The sequence below is a fragment of the Furipterus horrens genome, unplaced genomic scaffold (genome assembly GCF_987537825.1).
Source record: "Furipterus horrens unplaced genomic scaffold, mFurHor1.1.pri manual_scaffold_3, whole genome shotgun sequence".
Classification (NCBI taxonomy): Eukaryota; Metazoa; Chordata; class Mammalia; order Chiroptera; family Furipteridae; genus Furipterus; species Furipterus horrens.
In genome coordinates, this window is record NW_028327173.1 from 48,067,927 (window position 1) to 48,074,321 (window position 6,395).

Consider the following 6,395-nt stretch of genomic DNA (forward strand, 5'->3'; position numbering starts at 1 on the left):
AACCACCGTAAAATGGTGAGTTTTAAGTTCTGTAAATTTTACCTCAATTTTTTAAATGGCAAAAAAAGTCAATGTTCCAGTCAAAAGTATCATGGTATCAGCATGGCCATAACCAGAATAAGAAATGGTTTCTCAATCATGAAGATGTAACAGTCGGAGAACTACTGAACAAGAGAAAATCTGATGTCATATTTAAGGGCATATTAAAGGATAAAACTGCTATTGCTGTTAAAACATGTAAAGATGCTTGCCCTGGCCTATGCTTTCTCTGCTCCCCTGTACTCAGTTGTAACAGGGGAGTCTGACTGGAAACACAGCAGTCTCCCTCTCAGTTCTGGAGGGCTGTCCTGGGCATACGGCTGGCTCTTAAACGCACAAGAGGACAATTAGAAAAAAATACAGCATGTAAAGATGATCTTTCTCAGGAACTGAAATTAACTTTTTTACAAGAAACCAAAATCATAAGCAATACAATCATCTCAATATTGTCAAACTTACAGGAGTTCACACACAAATGCAGTCTATATACATCATTAATGAACTGGTTCCAGTAGACAATTTCCACTCTTTTCTGAGAAAAAAAGGATAAACTACAACAGTTAGTGAAATTTTCATTAGATGCTACTTCTGGATGGTGAATCTCAAGTAAAAATAATTGTATACACAGGGATCTTTCTGCAAGGAACTGTCTGTAGATGAAAATAATGTTCTGAAAATCGGTGACCAGAATGTCTTGTGAAGAGGATGGTAGCTTGTATTCATCTTCTGAAAGCAGGTTCCCATTAAATGGACAGTACCAGAAGCTCTTCATTATGGGAGATATCTTTCTGAGAGTGATGCATGGAGCTTTGGTATCTTCCTCTGGGAGACTTTCAGTTAAGGGGTCTGTACATACCCTTTTTGCCACTGGAGGACATCTTATCCATCTTTTCAGATTTAGATGAATCACTGCCTTTTTCTTTGCCTGAAGATTTTGACTTATTTTTTCCCTTGTTTTTCTCATTTGGGTAAGGAGACTCACATGAACTTTGACTTCTGTGTTTTGAAACTGCCATTGTTCCAGTTTCCTCTTTTCGTCTCTTGGTTACGTTTGGTGGCACTTCACAGTCATTGTCTGAGTGATTCCTTTTCCGCTCTTTCCTGTCCTTTTCATCTTTTCCCTCTCTTTCTCTGGATCTTTCCCTTGATTTGTCCAAATCTTCCTTGTCCATTTCTCTGTCCTTACTCTTGGACAGTGGTGAAGGAGTATAATTAACGCAGAGCTTTGCTGAAGACTCCTTGAGTTCAATGAGACTGTCCTTTACTGTTGAGAAATGTGATGGAGAAGGGTGGGTATCAATTTTGCGACGTTTTTGTTCCCTTTCAGACTCAGTAATATCTGATTGGGGAACAGATGATGTCAGGGACCCAGAAACTGGTGTTTTTTCTTCTCCTCTGACATTTTCCTTTGATTTCATGTCCTTTGCTGGATCTCTTTCTCTGGATTGCTCCCTCTCTCTTTCCCTTTTTTGAGTCGATTTTGACTCTACACTGGGGACAGTGGTCTTGAATTTCTCATCTTTAGCTTTTTCTTCCTTCTTAAATTTTTCTTTCTCTTTGTTGGACTTAGGTGTTCTTTCCTTCATCTCTCTTGCTTTTTCATCTTTATTTGGCCGTTCTTCCTTTGGTTTCTCTTTAACATCTTTACCAAGTACCATGGTCTCTGCAATAGTAGCTGGTGCCTTTTCTCCTTTCATCTTTTCTTTCTCTTTCCCTTTTTCTTTGTCATTTTCTTTAACAGTTTTGCTGCTATTAGAGCCACTATTTCCATTGCTTGAATTCCCTTTCGGTGCGGCACTAGAAGCTTTATTAATAACTTTCACACCACACTGAGATCTCTCCCTTGATTTATCATTCTCCTCAGCACTGCTTTCATGAGATTTAGAAGTGCTTCCTATGGACAATGAAGAAGACCCACCACCAGGCTCATTTTGTATGTTGCCAACTGCATTCTTTGGAGGAAGGTCTTTGTGATGAAACTCATTTTCAGGTATCATGCATGACTTTCTACTTTTTAACTGTCCAGAGTAGCCCATAGCCAATGCATATAGATCAGGCCTCTTCTCTTTTTCTTCTTGGCAGATTTTAAGCACTCTTCTTTCCAAAGCCTGACCCAGATTCAAAACTTTTGGGTACCAAGGGAGTATTTTTGTTAGCACAATCAAGATATTCCTGATATGAGTATACTCGCCTGTTTCAAGGCAATGCACTGATGCCTTTGTTATTTTGTAATGCCATTTATGCACAACATGTCGAAAATTTTCATAGTCTAATTGATTGGCTTTATTTCCAGCACTGAATCCAGTTGCCCGCAATATAGTAAGGAATCCTGGATAACTTCCACATTCCTTTTCATATGTGACTCTTCCACTGTGCCACTTGGTTATAGTCTTTAGCATGCAGCAAAGAAATCTCCCATATCGACTAGCTTCATTTTCAGTACAGCTTGCAACTGTGAAACTTATGTCAGAGAAAGCTCGATCATAGCAAAGAAGGGTGGAAAAATTCGGAGTTTTCTGTTGATGTATCAATTCAACGAAACGGGCACAGTAAACAGCATCAATTGCTGAAAATATACATCGAGGAAATACACACAGCTGTAGAAATTTTGTGATGGTCTCATTTTTGGTAGATTTTGCTAAAAGCCAGTTGTCCTTTTCCAATTTCAGTCTCTGTAGAACTCGCTGTACATGCTCCATCTGTTTCTTTTCTTCTTCAAGAAGCTTTTCCTGAAGGGCAATATAGCGCTCCTTCTCTTTTTTCTTTTTACTTGGAGTCATTTCCTGATTGTCATCAATTGCTTTCATCTGGACTTTAAGTTTACTGACTTCCCGTTCATAGCTGGTGTGTGGAACTGCAAGGTCATACATTGTCAATGACCAGAATGTGGCATAGAATTGAGGGCTGATATCATCCCAGACTTTGGAAACATGTAAGGAGACCACTGCTTCACGGACAGGGGCCATCACCATTTCACATGATGCAATGTACTTGTGAACTTTATGTTGCTGTTTACCTCCCTTTTCTACTTTTTTAAGTTCATCATACTTGGATGAAATATGGTGTGCATACATTGGCCTAGACAGGAAAAATGCTGCATCATGGGGTATATGAAATTCGTTACAGAGCACATCAATTGAAGGCACTCTCTTAATATACTCTTCTGTGCTTAGATTAGATGCTAAAAATCCACCAAACTGTACCAGGGTATCATGACACTGATCATAGAGCTTTCCCACAAGTTTTAAATGTTTTTCTCCACCTTCCTGAAAGATCACTCCATTTCTCTGCTGAGCCATCATCAAACAGAGGGGAAGAGCAAGATCATGGTCCAATAGTGCATCCTTTAATCTTTGGGAGGATTTTTTAGTGTTTCTGATCTGGCCAAAATAGCCACCCTCAGCTTTTAGTTGCTCTCCACCAGTCATGGCCTCTAGTTGCTCCATTGTCATTTCCTCTGTAATTTCTATTCCTGCCATTTTTTGTACCACTTCTTTCAATATAAGCAGGTCAAAACTTTTCCCTGCCTTTAGCTGATTAACCACATATTGAAGAAGACCAGCAAGATCAATTGGATATTTACGAAAAACTGCACCACAGAAATTAGCCAGACTCTGAAGCCAGCTTGAGATGGTTGTGTCATCATGTTTCATTCTCTCCTTTTCTGGATTAGCTAAAGCTTCAATGACACAATAGGCCAAGACATCATAATTCAACGAAGTGAGGTATTTCAGTGAATCTACTACAGGTGTTATAAAGTTATCATACTTCTGTATCTGTGACAAGATATAATCAAACAAAATGGTAGGATTGCTGTGGCTCAGCTTTCCAATTTGTCTTCCAGAAGGCTTAACATTTTCTGTGGTTAGACGCTTCATGATATATTTGGCTCTGTCTACTGTTTGAGCTTTAACTTTTACTAAAAGTGGGTGACTGTTATAAGTTTCATTCTTCCACTGGCCATACAGACGATATCTATACTGATATGGAAATGTTTTAAACATTCCCCACAGTTCCTCAGACATACAAGCGTTGCAGTCCATCAAAGAAAGAGATGGAAGTAGTACCTGGTCAGTAACGCTAAGCAAACAGCTAAGGATAACTTCCATTTTCTCTCTATCTTCCTCTTTGCTTCCATCAGACCGAAACTCCTTCATAAATGATTTGCCTATGCGCACCACTTTCACAAATAAAATGGGATCATGAGAAAGGTGAGGACCTAAGTAACAGAACATATTGAATACATCTCTCCTCAAATCTTCAAAGCTCTCTGCTTGTTTTGGTGCTCTTTTACTTTGCAAAGCATTAACAGGTGAGCCTTTAGCACCTTTAGGAATGCCAGCTTTTCTGTAGAGAGGCTCAATAGTTATATGAATGAGCTTGCAAATAGCAAGAGCTATTAGCTTATGTGAAGCAGCATAGTATGGAGGCATCTGATCCATAATGTTCTGTGCATGCTGCCAATCACCAATCGTTAATAAGGCTTCCAATAAACCAAGTTTTTGGTTGTCAGGTGGCTTTTCCACTTTCTCCTCTTTTTCCTTTTCTTTCTCTTGTTTATCAATTTTTTCGGATGATAATGCAACCACTGTAAGTTTTCTAACAAACTGCTTGGCTTCTACAATTTCTCGTTTATGTTCATTCATAATACAATTATCAGCTGGACAAAGATGTAGATAAAGATCATCTAAATCAATAAGATTAACTTGTAGAAGCACTGCTGCAACTTTATATAAAGATAAAGGAGTCTCTTTATTTGGTTCCTGGTAACACCTGAATTTGAACCCAAGAATATGACACAGTGTTCGCGGTTCACACATATTCATATAAGATTCTAATAAAGATATAAAGAAGTCATCATGTTCTGGCTTGCATTCAAACACTTCTAAAATGACACCCAAAACTCTATTGGGATCCATATTAAAGCATCCTATTAAAGATTTGATATTTTCAAAGATTAAGTCACTAGTAATATTTCCCGATAAGTCTTGCCCCAATTCAACAATCAGCTTGGCATAACCTTCATTTTCCTCTCTTAACAAATTGAATTTTTGCTGTTTATAAAAAAGTTTTGTCTTGATTTTTACTGACCTTTGATTGAATTGCTGTGATTGTTTGATGAGCCCTAATGATTCCAGTGTTTCTGGATCCAGGCGTTCCTTTAGAATCGTGTCCGAAACGAAACACAAACACGCCAATACCAATTGAATAAAACAGTCTCTCTTGCTTTTTTCTTCTAAAGTAGTTGTTTCAATGTCTAATATGCAGAATACATCCGCAAGAACGGAGGGCATATCCTCACAAAATTCACTAATGTCATTAAAAACATTAGAAGCCTGTCCGTGCTTCAGAGTTCCTCTAATGACATAGTTCGATAACTCATAGAGAGCTCGCTGGAAATCTGTTGAACTGTCATAGCTTTTATTTTCACTGATGATCCGACATAAATCCAAAAATTTACCTCTTCCTGATTTCTCCCAGTTTTTTATCCACTCTCCGGGAACCACCATCTTCGCGGCCTCCATCTTCGCCTTCTTAGCAACGGAAGCTGGGATACGTAGGACGCAGGCGGAGGTCAAAGGGAAGCTCCGCCCACTAGGAATGCTGGGAACTAGGAGTTCGCTTTCCGATTCCCCGCCCTACAGTCTTCATCCCGGAAAGGGTCTTTTAAAGGGCGAGTGCATTCATCGTGGATAAAATGATGTGTAACGCAAGATGACTTAAACTGCCTTCCTCTTGGTTTTTTAAGCTTAACATTTACTGTACTTGAAAAGCTTTTCCTCAGAAAAACCTAGATCTTGAGCATCTGTGTTCCAGTTATCTAAGCAAATGTCAACGCGGTTAAATAATGTTTTCTGAATCCACGCTTGACCAATGACAATTATAGCAGTATCTTGATATTTACAAGTTTAACATTCAGGTTTCTGGTGTTTGTAAAATGCATTTTAGGCTCACAACGAGGAGTAACGTATAGTTTTCCTGAGGCGTGAATATGAATTGCCCACTCAGGGATGTAGGGGTTTATGTGGGGTCAAGTGAAGAATATACTAGCTGAGTGTGCAGCAACCACATTACAATATGCTCTGTTATCTCTGGAGTACTAATTATAATTTAGGGATTTTTGTCCAGATGTCACGAATACACTCTACATCTAAATCAGTGAAATAGCTTTAGATTTTTGTGCAAATCGTTGTGGCGGTAAGACTGTTGAATTTCCCATTCCACGCTAATGACCAACGTTGCTAATCAATCAACTGCCCAAATGCAGCCTATATCAGAAGCCTCACAAAAGGTTAATTGGATTTGGCGCTTGAAAATGTGAAAACTGCTCACTATTTCTGGGCTTTGGAAGGTCC

The 6,395-nt window shown here is 38.9% G+C and overlaps 1 non-coding gene and 1 pseudogene across 1 annotated transcript; one reads left to right on the forward strand and one right to left on the reverse strand.

Annotated features, from left to right (window-relative positions):
• The first annotated feature begins 247 nt into the window (after positions 1-247).
• On the forward strand, positions 248-387 carry LOC150015048 (small Cajal body-specific RNA 11). Its single transcript, XR_016510371.1, has one exon.
• A 485-nt stretch (positions 388-872) lies between these two features.
• LOC150015049 (THO complex subunit 2 pseudogene) lies at positions 873-5,597 on the reverse strand (annotated as a pseudogene).
• Positions 5,598-6,395: the final 798 nt, after the last annotated feature.